This window comes from Triturus cristatus, chromosome 7 (genome assembly GCF_964204655.1).
Source record: "Triturus cristatus chromosome 7, aTriCri1.1, whole genome shotgun sequence".
NCBI classification, from domain to species: domain Eukaryota; kingdom Metazoa; phylum Chordata; class Amphibia; order Caudata; family Salamandridae; genus Triturus; species Triturus cristatus.
Genome location: NC_140590.1, coordinates 1,777,550,639 through 1,777,565,859, shown reverse-complemented (window position 1 = coordinate 1,777,565,859; position 15,221 = coordinate 1,777,550,639). Strand labels below are relative to the sequence as shown.

Sequence of the window (15,221 nt, the reverse complement as noted above, 5' to 3'; positions counted from 1 at the left end):
TTTCATTACTCCGAGTATAGTATTCCTCGCCACATGATAAACGAAGTGAGCTTCAGCTCCACACCAGAACCCTCCAAAGCTAAAGTTAGCCTCCCTTGCCTCCCATCACATCCCATCCCAACATGGCCGACCCATATCACCCTTGACCTCTATATGAGGAGGACCAGCCCAACCCACAGCCTGAGAACTACCAAGCATACACATGAAGCCGATAGCAACACAGGGAGGGAGGGATGGGAACTCATGTGGCGAGAAAGACTATACTTGGAGTAATGAAGATTACCGGTAAGTAACCGGGGCATTACCTCCTCGTAAGTCTTCCTCGCCATATGATAAATGAAGTGAGCACATACCCAAGCCAAGCGGCTTCATGGAAACTCACAAGAAACCAACGGACCAGAAGGGGATGCCAAAGAAGCAGGGCAAACCCAAAAAACAGAGGAAGGAATCACCCAAGAGAGAAGCAACCACGATCAGGAAGAACCAGCCCAGGACAGAGAGACACCGGAAGGACCAAAAACCCAGATCCCCGAGACCCGGAAGGCAGCCAGAAAGCAAACCCGAACCAACAACAGAAGGCGGACAGGGAAGGCATGGAATGAAATCGCACAGAGCCAAAAGCCAAAACAAACAGGCCCCAGAACGGAAACAGCAAGCCGGCCCAAACACACAAAGACTGTCCCACGGACAGCCAACAGCGAGACGGAAGCAAAAGCCCAGACCTCGGAACTGAAGAAACAGAGGGTACCCCCACTACAGTGACACAACAAGACGCCACAGTAGGAAAGAGACGCAGTCCGCCTGAAAAACAGCAATACCACAAGGCGGAACACCAACAGCGAGAGAGCCGAACCACCCCAAATCCAATGACCGGAGGGGAAGGAGGAAACAAAACCCACCAGGACCAGCAGCAACGGAGGACCACACAGATCGGCAGGAGCCGCAAGAACGGATAGAGGCGCAAAAAGGAACCCAGCACCCCAACAAAAAGGAAGGTCACCAAAACCCCACCAGCGAGGAGAGAAACAGGCGGGACACAGACCCCAGTCGCACAAAGGACCCCCCGGAAGGGAGAGCAACACCAATGAGAGAACCCAGTCAGGCACAGGGCAAAACAGACTCCGAAGAGACCCGGCCACAAAGGGAAGCCAAGCCTACAGCACTTGGTATTCCCAGGCCGTCACCCATCCAGGTACTAACCAGGACTGACCCCGCTTAACACCTGAGATCAGAGGAGACCAGGCGTTTTCAGGATGGAATGGCTGCAGGCCGGAAAGCCCACAAGGCCGCCCACGGAGGCCGAAGAGTGGAAGGGACCAGGCCCCAGGCCAAGCCACCAGAAGAAATGCGAACGCCCACCAGGGGCCACTACGAACAAGAAAGCGGCAGGAAGGGGAACGCAGCATGAAAGAGCAAGATAGCCCCGCGCAGGGGCCAAGCAGGCCATACATACAACCAGCACCCAGGCCCGTCCCAGCCAAACAACGGAGAGCCGACCGGAACAGGAGCGTATATGGAGGCAGAAAGGCGAGAAGGACAGAAGAGCTGGGCGAAACGAGCCTGAGCAAGGTCAACACCGCCAGTAAGCAAACCCTAGCCAGAAGGCCCCAGTACCCCAAAACCAGGAACAAAGGAAAAGAGGACACAAAATCCACACAGGAATCGCAGGACCCCGCCCGGGGAATGAGAACCGGGAAATACCAGAACCCCCGGACAACGAAAAGCCCTGCACGAATAAACACCACCATGGGATAACTAGAAAGCAGCGGCAGGCCACAAACCCATGGCCAGTGCCAAGCAACAGCTCCGAGGTCCAACACCCGCAGCAGCAGAAACCAAGGGAGAAGCACCCAGGCGAGCACCATCAACAGGCCAAATGCCCCGACCAGACCAAAAAAGCCCAGAACCCACGTAAGCAAAGGGACCAGAGGAAAGCGCAAAGCCGGGAGCCCAGACGAAAAGGAGACAGAGCAAACACAACGGACTCAAACCGAAACGGGAACAAAGGCGACCCAGCCAAGGACAGCACAACCGCGCCAAAGGGGCAAACCCCGCAACCCCTCGGAGAATGAGGCAGGCGAAAAACCGCCCAGAACAGCAACAAAATGCCCCCACAGGGCAGGGGCAAACCCCATACAAGCCAAGGAACGGCCAACAGGAGTCAGATGAGAAACCACCAGGTGTACCAACCGAAGCACGCCCCAAAGGAGAGCAAAGGCCGCCAGAACATAAAAGCCACTGGCCGCAGCGGTAGAAATGGCGGGATGGGAGCCACCGGGGCATGAGAAGGGACACCAATGAGAACGGGCGAAGCCGAGAAGGAACCGGAACCAAGGAAGGCCCAGAGATACTGAGACCAACAGGACGGGGAGGACTCCCAACGGACAGACTGGGTAAGCACCGCCCGACAACAAGGCCCAAAGACACCCAAAACACTCCCCGAGGAAGGCTCCTACCAGGCAGACAGCCCCGACACGAACCGCCGCGGGGCCACACGAAAACCAGCCAGCCTACAGCACCCGGAAGCCACAGGCAGATTCCCAACCAGGCATGACCCGGCTGAAATTCTGAGATCAGGGGAGTACAGGGTGGTTAGGCTGTAGCGAAGGGGGACAGGCCCAAGGAGGAAGGCAACCAAACAAACTGGAAAACCAGATACAGGATGGGGAAACCACCAAGACTCCACCGGCAGACTGGAACCAGATGACCAGGACCCGCCAGAGAAGAACCAGAGAAAGACAAAAAACGACCCCGCAAGTAAAGGCCAAAACGCACACCTCAGCAGAGGCGGGCTCTGAACCCCTGGCCCGACCAAGCCGTCACCACCCAAGGGCAGCAGACCAAACAAAGAACCATAGCACTTCGGACACAGGCAGGGGAGCTCAACAACTGACCACCGTAGCAGAACGGCAGTAGGCAGGACCCACGGAACCGCGACAGAGGCTACCCAAGATGGGAGGAGAGGCAACAGAAGGCCCCCAACAGAGCCGGACATGAAAAGGCAAGCCCTACCGGGGCAGAAGCAGAAGCAAAAAGCCTCCATGGCGACCACAGAAGTAGCGCAGAAAAAGAAGAAGGACCGGTGCCAACAGCAGCCCGCCCCCAGCAGAAACGCAGCAGCCCATAGTCCCCGGAATCCCCAGGGACCAACCAGGCCAGACCCCGCACAACAATAGAAAGCATGCGGGAACAGGAGTCTACAGGGCGGAAGGACCACAGGCCCAAAGCCCGGAGGGGAGGAAGAAGCCAGGGACACACTGCCAACAAAATGAAGCCGTGGCCCCGCGATACCCCCAAATCGCCAGGAAAACACCAGGACATGAACACACAACCCATAGAAAATGAGCGAAGAATGTGCATTCAACAGTACCAGCATGAAGCCAAATTATATAGCACTGCCAATAAGCGGACAAAACAACCCAATGGGACCAGCGTAGCCTGGAAGGCCCTAACGCCGAGTCTTGCAGTGCACGTGACAGCGCACGAACGGCTCCTAGATGCTGTATCCAAAAAAACTCTAATCCGCATTACAAAAACAGACAGTTACGACCGGCAGGGAAGAACACCAAGATGCCCTGCAACAAAAGTAGCATGTAGAGGACCGTTTCCCAAATCTGTTCCTGCCTTCCACACCCTGCGCTAAGAAAGCAGGCCCGCGATCACAGTCCCCTTATAGCCGTACCTGCAGCAGAAGAGCCAAGCAGTCGCGAGAGCACCTAACAGTACTTGCATACATACCCCGCCAGCTGCAAACCAGGTTTTAAGCATCGTGCGGGAGAATAGCGAGGCGTGCATGGGTGGGAGCAAGACACATCACAAAAACCAAACACAATGAAAGCCCCGCATTAAAGGTGACAGTACCACCAAGCATTAAGGAAGGAAAAGAAATCCCCCCAGAAAGATCCACACGAAGGACCTGTGCCATCTAAGGGCACACAATAACCTATAAGACGCACGCCACCGGGCCAAAGAACAGGACAGAACGTGACAGGACCGAGTCCGTAAGAGGCTACAGCAGAAGCGAGAGGCTCCTGGCTACAAGCGCACCTACTTCGGCCCGGAAGAGGGCCCTGTGCGACCTGAGGGGAAAAAAGGAGCGCCGACACCCGCCCACGCTGAGGTCAGGAAGAGCACGGACGGAAAGATACATAGGAGGCGAGGACGGCAGCAACCGAGAGAAACCAGCCGCGGGGGAAGTCGGACGAGCCCAACCCCGGAGGCCAGTCTCCAGACATGCATCCGCAAGTGGCACCCCGCCTCGTAGGAGGCCGGCGATGCCAGAGAACCGGGCATGCCGCCCGTACCGCCCCGAGCAGCGAGCGGGAGAGGCCGGAAAAGCACGCCAGAGCTGGGATCGTATCGTGGAACCCAGCCGTAGATGACCCGACCATCAGCCGCCAGGACATGCCGACAAGGGGTAAGGACACAGCACGGCCCTAAAATCAAGTGAAACATCAGGATTGGTACACATGACCTTTTTGGATACGAGTCTGCAACCCTATCCACTTAGGCCACAAAGACTCATACGTGACCCATTGCAAGGGGGTAATAAAGAGCGCTGCGGAAGGCTCGCACCCGAACACAGGGTAGCCCTGACCAGCCGAGGGACAGTACGTCACCCTCAAGTACAGAGACCTGCACACATAGCCGAGACCGGGGTCCGGAAGGGCCACTAGACAGAGCCCCAGACCTCCATGGCTGCCCCCCTGTTAACCCTCGGCTCGCTATGGCAGAGCCTGAAGGGCCCCAGACAGGACAACGGGGGAAGGAAGGGGGAGGGTCCCAAAAGCCCACGGGTCCGCTAGAGCAGGGCCACCAACCAGGGACCCATGCTCCCGCTACAGCAGGAACCACTTACCTGAAACACGCTCTGGAGAATCTGGAGCGCAGAACCAAAAAAACAGGCTGTGGGTTGGGCCGGCCCTCCTCTTCTAGAGGTCAAGGGTGATATGGGTCGGCCATGTTGGGATGGGATGGGAGGCATGGGAGGCTAACTTTTGCTTTGGAAGGTTCTGGTGTGAAGCTGAAGCTCACTTCGTTTATCATGTGGCGAGGAAGACTTACGAGGAGGTAATGCAGAGGACAAGCTGTGGTGGGGCAAGGATGAGCATGACGCACGGCAAAGAGGGAAGGGAAGCAGGAACGAGCAGTGGTCCTCGGGGTATGGGTAGGAGGGAGCAAGTAGGTCAGACACAAGAGAAACGAGCACTGAAGAGCCAACAATGAGGTCAATGTGCGATAAAATAGTCCATCGGGCAGTCCAATGTAAGCATTCGATTTGAGAGTTGAAAGATACAACCAAACCGCCAATACCATTTGGGGGAAAGAGAAGTACTCCACTGGGCAGAGCCAAAACAAGCAAATGGTTGAAAAAGACTGGTAAAAACAGCCAATGGTTTAAAGAGGAGGACCTGAATCCCATTTTAAGTTTATTACAGAAAACATGTCTGCTTGACAGATGTTTTGGCAAAGCCCAGACCTAAAACGAGTCACTGATATTGTGAAAAACAGCACTACTACTACTGTAGTTCATCTTCACCAACACTCCCAAAAAGCAAAAACAATTCATCTACAGGCCAATGCACATTCCTACAGGATTCCTGCATGCCTAACCATTATTACGTCTGCGTTTTAACACATGCTGTTAGCCGGCAAAGAAGATGAGCAATAAATGCCCCGTGGTGATATCTGGATTGACCTTCAGGTCACAGGTATAACTCCTGGCAAAGCCAACTCGGCCTTTCCACCTTTCGAGGTGACACTTCTTCATTTCAGCGCTTCAAAACAGCAAAAACGGCTTCAGCAAGGGCTATATAAAACAAGCATTGGCAAAGTAAATAGGTCACATTAATAAAGCACATGCCAAAATGTTGGCTAAAAAAAACATTTTGCAATACTGGAGGTAAAGCAAACATATCTTAAGGTATTTCAAAACTGTAGACTGAAATAAATAGTTTCAATCTTTATAAATGGTATGGTTTATTTTTCAAACATTTTCACTCAGCAAACTGAACAGAATTTAGAAAGATAAGGAGTGCCAGAATTTAGAGGAAAATGCTTGTTGGGTCTCAACTTACTTTCTGCAGGACTCAGAAATGAAACATATTCCATCCAATTGGTTGTCTGCAGTAGCCCTAGGAGAAAATGTGTGGGCCATCGTGAGAAAAAACATCTCTTTTCTAGCTATGCTAAGTACACCTTCTGCCTCAAATGCCAGCTGTAGAGTGCAGCAGCTCCACCGTCTCTCAGCGCCATAAAAGCCTCTGTGTGCTTTCATGAAATATACGGAAAGCAAGAGATAAAACAAAAGCAACCCTTAAAGTCTGCTCTTCAGTTATAGTCTGGCAAAGATATGCCTGTTGCTGTGCTTTTACAGGCAAACTGGGAAGGGTGGGAAGCAACACAATAACAGCACCGGGAGGGTGTTTGGGGTGGGGGCTGCACACAAGGGAGAGAGCACGACAACACATCCACAGTAATGGAGTGCTGAATGAAAAAGTAAAAAATAATTACTCGAATGTAAGCAGTGGAAGGATACCCATCAACGAATCAAAGAGATGGAAAGGAAGCCATCGAATAATAAGCAAGCAAATCAGAGTGACATTAAAGCCAAGAATGGTAAGCAATGGGTGGGCTCCAAGCCCACTGTAATGTTAAGGTATGTTCCACAAGAGGTCTTTAACAAACTGAAAGCTAAAAGCTGCCTGGTAGGTGAGACCTAAAAAAGGAACTGTTACTGGCATTAATGGAAATCATCAGATGCCATAATTTACTATATTAGTCATCATAGGACCAAAGGGACAGATGTACAAAGCATTTTTCCTGTCGCCAACGGCCTGATTCAGAGAATCAGGCAGTACTGCTGCATTGAGAAAAATGACAGCTTCATTAAAAAGCAATCACTGACATGATGGTCTGCTGATCCCAGCAGGCCACCATTCCTGTGATGGCTGCGATTCCTAGTGGGTCACAAACTGCTACCTACCTCATTAATATTCATGAGTTATGGCGATTTGCGACCCATTAGGAATCGCTAAATGAAACTAAAAGAGTCTCATGCATTGCGACCTACCACAAAAATATTAATGAGGTAGGTCAATTTGCAACCTATTAGGAACTCTATCTGGGAATAAAAGTACTTCATACATTAGGAACTTATTTCCTGATTGCAATTCTGAGCTATTCACAAATAGGAAATTGGTATTCCAAATTTTAGTACATATGCCCCAAAATTCCTTGTGCTGTCATGAATGCCGTCCCTTTCTGCCCTCTTCTTTTCTGTTTGATGGTGTACTCATGCTGTTTGCTGCGAGAGAAACAGTTGAAAGAATTTTAGACACTGACGCCTCTTAAGGCTATGGGAGGAGTTATGGGTGGCAGGCACCGTCCTGTATAATGGAACAGAGTTCCTTTTATTTGTACACCTTTGGAGGGGTCCACTGGTGCTCTTACTAGAACGGAACTGTATTCGCGTATTCATTTATTGTTTGATTGTGATCTTTGGTCATGGTCTCCTTATGGTACTCGTGAGATGTGGAGATCAATATTCAATATGTGATATGTGTATATTCTTGGCTGTTTTAGTAATATTCCGCTGCACTGAATGATCTGTATTGACTGACCTTGTTGCCTTCTAAAACAATAAAAAACATGTAAAAAAAAAGAATGTCACTATATTATTAAGTGCAGTTCATATGGAGACTGTGTGCTATGTAAATGGTGCCCTCATCCAGGGCACATCACACATGGCTCAAGACTGAGGTTTGATGACTTAGTACAGACTCTGTCCCTACCTTTAAGTCTTAGGGCTATGCCCAGTGATCTTCAGAGATCCTGCAATGGTTTCAGCCATGTCCGTTTTCTGCATTGAAACCCTCGTTCAGCCCCAAAATGTGCCCAAAACCAAGGAGAAAACTAAAAAGTTTCCGCTGTCTGAAAAGAGGGTGACTAGTTGTCTCCTGCCACAAGTTCCAGTGTCCACTTGATGATCCTCCTTTTTCTAACGTAGAATGCTGCACTGGCTGGGTGGGCGTCTTAACTCGAAGGTGGAAGGTCACTGATTGGTCTGATCTTCTAGAAGGAACGGCCTTGAGGCGCCAATACTGCGTGCTCATTTTGGACTACTGGAGTAACTGTTGTACCCGCTCAGACAATTTTATGTGAAAGAACACTCCCTTGTTGTTCTCCTCCAGCTGAGACAGACGTCTGGGGCCTGAAGGAGTTCCTTCTTGAAGGGGGGGAGCTGGACTAACCCTCGAAGTGAGGAGCAGCGTGGACCAGCTGACAGTTTACCTGTATATAGTGTCAAAGCTTCCCCACAAAATACAGACAAGGGATCTTGTGTCAGCACGCTTTAAGAAGGAACCTTGTCTAAGCTGGTACCGCATCCACTGCCGCTGCCAACTGTACGCCAATATTACATCCTAACATAGAACACTCAATAAATACATGAATATCAAGGTAGAACCCACCGCTTCTCCCTTATTAGAATAAAAAATTAAATTAATTTGTCAGTACAAAAAGGAACAAACAAAAAAAACTTATTAAAGCCTATAGATATTGAATAAAATATTATCAACAGAAAGAAAACTGTAGGGTATAAATTTACAATATAAAATACTCTAACACACCCCTCAGGTATTTGATGTCAAAATATGGCCAGTCGAACTAGGAGATGCCATCACCTTGAGCCCTTGGCAACCAGGTGACAACCTGGATCCCAGTGTTGAGAATTTTGCACTCTGCACTGGACCTAGTTGCCTCAAGAATTAAAAGAAAACACAGTTAAGAAAATATCCCAGCCCTGGTACAATGAAAATCTTAGATTATCAAGGCAGGACTGTCGTAGACAATAACAAAAATGGAGGAAAAATTACGAGATGCAGGAGAAAAATATCTATAAAACTAAATTAGCCAAACACAAAAAAAGCATCATAGAAGCTAAGACTGCATACTGCTCGGGGCATATAAAAGCCGCCTGTGACGCAAACAAGACCCTTTTTTCAATAATAAAAAAATTGGAACACCAGCTAACCCAAATCATGCAGGAGTAAATCAAGAGTTTTGTGATTGACTGTCAGGTTTTTTTTAAGAAGAAGTCGCCAATATTATTTAATAAATTGATTGCAAATAGAGCAGCAAACAATCAGGAGGAACATGTCCCAATTGGACCGCCCCAAAAAATCAGCTTCTCCTCCTTTAAGGTACCCTCAGAAGACCAACTCATAAAGTTAATCCCACTTATCAAATCAGGTGCGCCACAAGACCCCTGCCCCCCAATATAATGCCCATGATCCCTGCTCAAGTAGCACAATATTTAGGGCAGATATTTGATAATATGTTTGCAGAAGGGTTGTTTCCCTCTCTCTGGAAACTAGCCTCGATTCTAACTAAAAAAAGATAATTTGAACACCCAGGACCCAAATAACTATCGTCCAATATCAAGACTTCCTTTTGCCGCCAAGCTGGTAGAAAAAGTAATGAACCAACAACTCTCTGAATACTTAGATGAAAACACTGTGCTGGACGACACACAACATGGTTTTAGAAAAAAACGACAGCACAGAGTCTGCCCTGGTGGTAGCAACAGAGGATATACGAGAATTACTCGATAGGGGGGGACAGTAGCGCCTATTCTGCTGGATCTTTCAGCAGCTTTTGATACGTTTAGCCATGAGATCTTGGCTGACCATATGCACAGTCTGGGGATAGAGGGAACAGCCTTTGACCTCTTGCAATCTTTCCTGACAAAAAGACAAAATAACGTGACAATGGGCAAGTTTGTCTCCAGGTCTTTCTCCCTGCCCTGCGGAGTTCCCCAGGGCTCTGCACTAAGTCCAACTCTGTTTAACCTTTACGTTACGCCACTTGCGCCAATTATTAAAAATGTTGGTTTCTCCCTGGTGTCATAAACTGATGACACCCAAATTGTGGTATTATTGGCAAATCCTGAAAGTAATCTGGGTGCGGATTTCAGCTTATGTATGAGTAAGGTGAGAAACTGGATGGATCACAATTGCTTTAAACTGAATGCCCAAAAAACTGAGGTCATCATCTTCGGCAATAATCCTTCTTTTTGGACACCGGACTGGTGGCCACCAGAGAAGGACTCACTACCTGAACCCTCAAATAAAATAAGAAACTTAGGTTTCTTGGTAGACAACGAATTTAAATTTAAGGACCAAGTAAACAAAATAACTTCGGTTTCTTTTTGCTCTCTAAGACTAATAAAAAAGATTGAAAATTCTTTTACCCCTGAACGTCTGAAAACAGTAACAATTGCATTGGTTCTCGCAAGGATTGATTACTGCAACAGTCTGTATCTTACTGGTCTTCTTAAGAGGCTTCAGGCACTGAAAAACACTCCGGCTCGTTTTCTTTTTAAAATTCCGAAATATGAGGCGGCCAGAGGAGCCATTTTAAAATTACACTGGCTGCCAGTCAAGCAAAGCTGTTGCTTCAAGGCTCTCTGTCTGGCCTATAAATCACTGCTCGGACTCGGACTAGACCATTTTAAGAAAACAATTTAAATGGTATATCCCAGCAAGGACACTTCTATCAGGCTCTGCTAGGAACCTGACTGTCCCCCCATTCAGGAAAACTACCTGGGGTGGAAAGAGCTTATTTAGGGTCACTGCCATGCTCTGGAACAGTCTCCCACTAACACTAAAAGCTGCCCCCTCTCTACTTTCCTTCAGAAAAGCCTTAAAGACCTGGCTTCTCACACAGGAGTAGAAGATATTGACACACCAGCTTGATCCAACAATGATATTGCTGCAGCCTTAGTCAGACTTCAACAGGCATGAGTTTGCTCTTTATAAGTCATATTTACATTACAAAGAGAAAACAATTAAAAACAATTATAAGACCTCAATTTCCTTCTTATGAACAAGTGAATGTTTAAGATAATCACTGAAATACCTAGGAGATCTCCGTACTCTTACACTCCTCCTCCCAATTGTCACATACCCCTTATCATAAGGATCAACAACTTTCCTATCCTTTCTTTCCTGTGCCAGAGGAGAAACTTTCTCTATCCGAGTTTTATTCCAAATTCGCCTATCAATTGTCTTTATTGCACATTTGAAAATTGTTGTTACCCTCGTGGCTTTAGCGTACTTCAACCATTCCTGCCATCCCACAGGTACCTTCAATTTAACACAATCACCCAAATCCCGACATTGGGCAGTTTCTTTCATTAAAATCCATTTTTCTTTTCTCTTGTTTTTTTCTTCATTCTTCACTCACTCTTTTATATCCCTTTCCTTCAACCCCTTATTCCATTTCATCCAACTTGGACACATTTTAGTACAGAGAGACCTTCCCTTAAATGACTAAAAGGAAGGTTCATTAATGCCCGACTATCAAGGCAGAACCTCATGCAGTATTAACAGTGTTCCAGTCCAAGAGCAACAGCGGCGTTTCCAGGATGGCTACAGCTTCTATGTGCAAACCCTGTCATGCTGCAAAAAGGAATCTTTGGAACCATCTAGCTTCAACTAACAGTTATAAAGTAATCGCCTTTACAAACTTAGTAACTAACTACCCCTAAGTTAAGGTGTTCTACTTAGGGTCAGTGAGTCCTTGAACATGGAAAACAGAACAAACTGTGTTTGAGGTCCTTGATCGTCCAAAAAGCACAGTGGTGAAAGACGCTGTAGAAAATCTCAAGGTGGCACATGACAAGAGTGCGCCTGCAGCTGCAAGCATCGTTATGAGCAAAAGAAGAATACTCAGACAAGCTGAAAGGAGATGGAGACAAAATCCCTCAACAAAACACCTAGTATTAATTAGAACAACCAGGCTCTCGTACAAGAAACACATCTTTAGAGAAAAAGCCTCCTTCTTCCGCAACCAATTGGACTGTGCAAAAAAAAACAACCCAGTAAGCTTTTTAACATCATCAAACCACGTCTTCACCCCCTCATGTTATAATCGCCACTAATGAACGCTGTGAAGAAATTGCTTGCTTTTTCTCTGACAAAATCGTCAAAATTGAGCAATCCTTCTTACAAGTCTCCACTCTTCCCTCTGTCCTCACCACCAGCAGCAACCCACCTCCGCTCACGACAGCTCCACCTCCATATCCCACTTTTGACCAAACAACCCCTAAAGGTACTAACGTGCCACTCCAAACTGAAAAATAGCGCCAACTGGGCTGACTTCAAACCCTTGACTGAAACTGAAGTCTTCAATATAATCACAAATTTAAAGCCATCGGCCCACATCATGGACCCCTCCCATCCACGATGATCAAAAATCTTAACCACATCATTGCACTATTCTTGACTTTAATCATCAACCCTTCTATCTCCATGGGCTGTGTACTGAACTCTCTCCAACTAGGACAAATCACACCCATTCCCAAAAATCCGAGGGCTGAGGGGCCGTGGCTTGCTGCCAACGGGAATGGCCGCTCAGTAGCGAGGCTCTGAAGCGCTACTCCCGCAATATCCTGTTCCTTCGTGCCCTGTTGGCCCGGCCCGTGCTCTGAGGTGTCCCCTGCGGTCCGGGAGCCTCCGCCGACCCTGCTGAAAAATTGGTGGCGGATTGGAGGTGGTGCCGGTAAGGAGCTCCGCTCCTCGCGTCCTTGCCGGCGGCCGTGCTGTGGAGGGCATGCCCCGGCCGGGGAGTGGAACTACGCGTGGCCGCGGCTGCGGCCTGTCTCCCCTGGGGGCGGAGACTTGAGACTTGACGCCTCCAACCGCACTGCGACTGTGGCCCTGATTCTCCCGCCGACTTAGCGGACAAAACTGCGGCCGCTCATGTGGCGCCGTGACGGAGCTCCATGCCCCGTGATAAGGCCGGTGAAATAACTCTGGAGGGCGCGCCCCAGCCGGGGAGTGAAGCAGCGTGGGGCCACGGCTGCGGCCTATCTCCTCTGGAGGTGAGGACTTGGGACTTGGCACCTGCGCCGGCGCCGCGATTTGGCCCGGTGCGGACGGGTGGACTTCCCCGCCGCTCGGGGCATCTGAACATTGCTGACTGTTGTGGGGGCCCTGCTAGAGGGGGGGAGACCCGACCGCTGCCTCGGCGCTGCCTGCCTGGCTTGCTGGGGGGGTTCTCCCCTGACGTTGCGGGTCCCGCCGACGGTCGGATGACTGCGATTCTGGTGCTGCTGGCGCTCTGGCCCCGGGCGGTGTGAGCGTGCCCCCTACTCCGACTCCTTTACCCCGGCGGTCTGGTGGTGGACCGATCCGCGCTGCTGGGAGAAACCCCACCGGGGCGAAGACATCCGGGGGTGTGTCCAACTCCTCTACTGCGCTATTCAGGCACGGCGTGTGGTGGCCGGCAGGGAGGCCCACGGTTTCCTGTTCCTGCTGGGTGGCAGGCTTCGGATGCCGGCTGTGAGTGGGCTCCGGGTGGCCTGCGGGACGGCGGGCTACCCTATGGAATTGTGACTCTCCTGGACGCTTCAGCATGGTGACAGGTTGCTTGGAGACGGCGCCTGGTTTCCCCGGACCGGCAGACAGCTGTGTCGACAGAACATTGTGGAGGTGAACTTGGCGTGCAGAGGGCAGGAGCCTGCCCTATCCTTGACCCACTGCTTGGTGTGTGGGCCTTGGTGGAGTGTCCCCCCGACTGGGGTGTAGCCAGCGAAAGCCGACAGGCCGGGTGGCGTAGTCCACTGCGGGCGGCGGGTAGTAGCGGCTGCGACCAGAGGCCAGGGAGCGCCACCTAAGGGGTGATTATGGCAACCGGGCGGAGCAGTAGAACGGTGGCACAGACTAAATTGGAGAAATTCGCCTGGCAACACCAACAAGGCGGTGAGCGGGTCGTGGCGCCGGCCTCGGACGGTAAGGCAGAGCCGACAAATAAAGACCTTCTTGTTGCGATCACGGCTGTCAAGGCGTCCCTCGAAGCACGGATAGACACCGTGGCCACTGATGTGGGTCTGATTCGTGAGGACGTGAGGAAGATTGCCGAACGTGTGGGAGCAGTGGAGAGTGTAACCAAAGAACTGACTAGCGACACTAGCCTTCTCAAGCGAGAGGTCACAGACCTGCATGCCTCCCACGAACTACTGGCTCGGCAGTTGGATGATTACGAAGGCAGAATGCGCCGGAATAGTGTCCGCATTATTGGTGTTCCGGAAAATGCGGAGGGGCAGGCAGCGGACCTCTTTGTCGAGGACCTGGTTCTCAAACATCTACAGCCCCGAGGACTTTCAAATTGTTTCTCGATCAAAAGAGCCCACCGAGTGCCGGGTGGTCGCCCTCGGCCGGGGGCGCCCCCTTGACCACTTCTTGCCCGAGTGTTTAATTTCCGCGACCGAGACACCATTCTTCAATCTGCAAGGGCGGCCCCACCCCTTACTGTTGAGAACAGCAAAATCACGTTCTTTCCTGATTTTACACAAAGAGTCCAGAAACAAAGACGCAGCTTCCTGGAGGTAAAAAGAGCTCTCCGTGACCAGGAAGTTAAGTACGCGATGATGTTCCCCGCCAAGTTGCAGGTGGAGGCCGATGGAAAATCATGGTTCTTTACATATCTGGAGGATGCTTGGGACTGGTTGGAGGGCTGGCGTACTGTGGATAAGAGGGAAAAAAAGGGACCATCGGCGGCGGATAAGGCCGAAGGTTGGCGCCAGCAGAGACGATCTCCTTCACACTCAAGACTCTGATGCCCAGGGTCAAACCGGGGAACACTAACTCTGGACATTGGTAAGATGGTATATTGTTTGTATTACTCCATCGGATCTTCCTGGAACATATCTGGTGGCGGACTCGTGGGTCTCACGACGTCGGGGTGAAAATGATGGGTGTGTCCTGGGACGTGGGGGGCACTCACCCCTTGGGTACGCTGTCACCATGGGCCTCTACGGAAGGCGATGGGGGGTTGATTGCCTGGCTTCCACCGTTGTAGTGTTGTTTTTCCTCAAGTTCCACTTATTCATGGGAACTGTTTACCGTGTAGACACTATTGCTGCATGTGCCGCGGCGTTGGGGCTCTGTTTGACATGATCTAATAATCCAGGCTGAGTTAAGAGTTTCCTACACTAGTGGGACTGGCCGTGGGGGGGAAGGAACCTACGAGACGTCAGTTAATATGTTGGGAGTGGGACAGCTCACGTTTCCTCGCTTTGTTCCTGGGGGGGGGCGACAGGCGCTCTGCATGTTGGGGGAGGCGGGCGGTTCTAGTCCCGTGGTGCAGGGAGGCAGGGTGGGGGGTATGTTTTCAGGGTTTTGGGTTTGCTTGATTTGGTTTAATTGGGGTAATGT

At 50.3% G+C, this 15,221-nt stretch overlaps 1 protein-coding gene and 1 pseudogene across 1 annotated transcript in view; both read right to left on the bottom strand.

The window, feature by feature from the left end:
* The window catches only part of LOC146813084 (uncharacterized), a 122,203-nt gene that overhangs the window by 92,201 nt on the left and 14,781 nt on the right, over positions 1–15,221 (bottom strand). The window lies entirely within an intron of this gene.
* On the bottom strand, positions 1,152–1,270 carry LOC146813085 (5S ribosomal RNA; annotated as a pseudogene).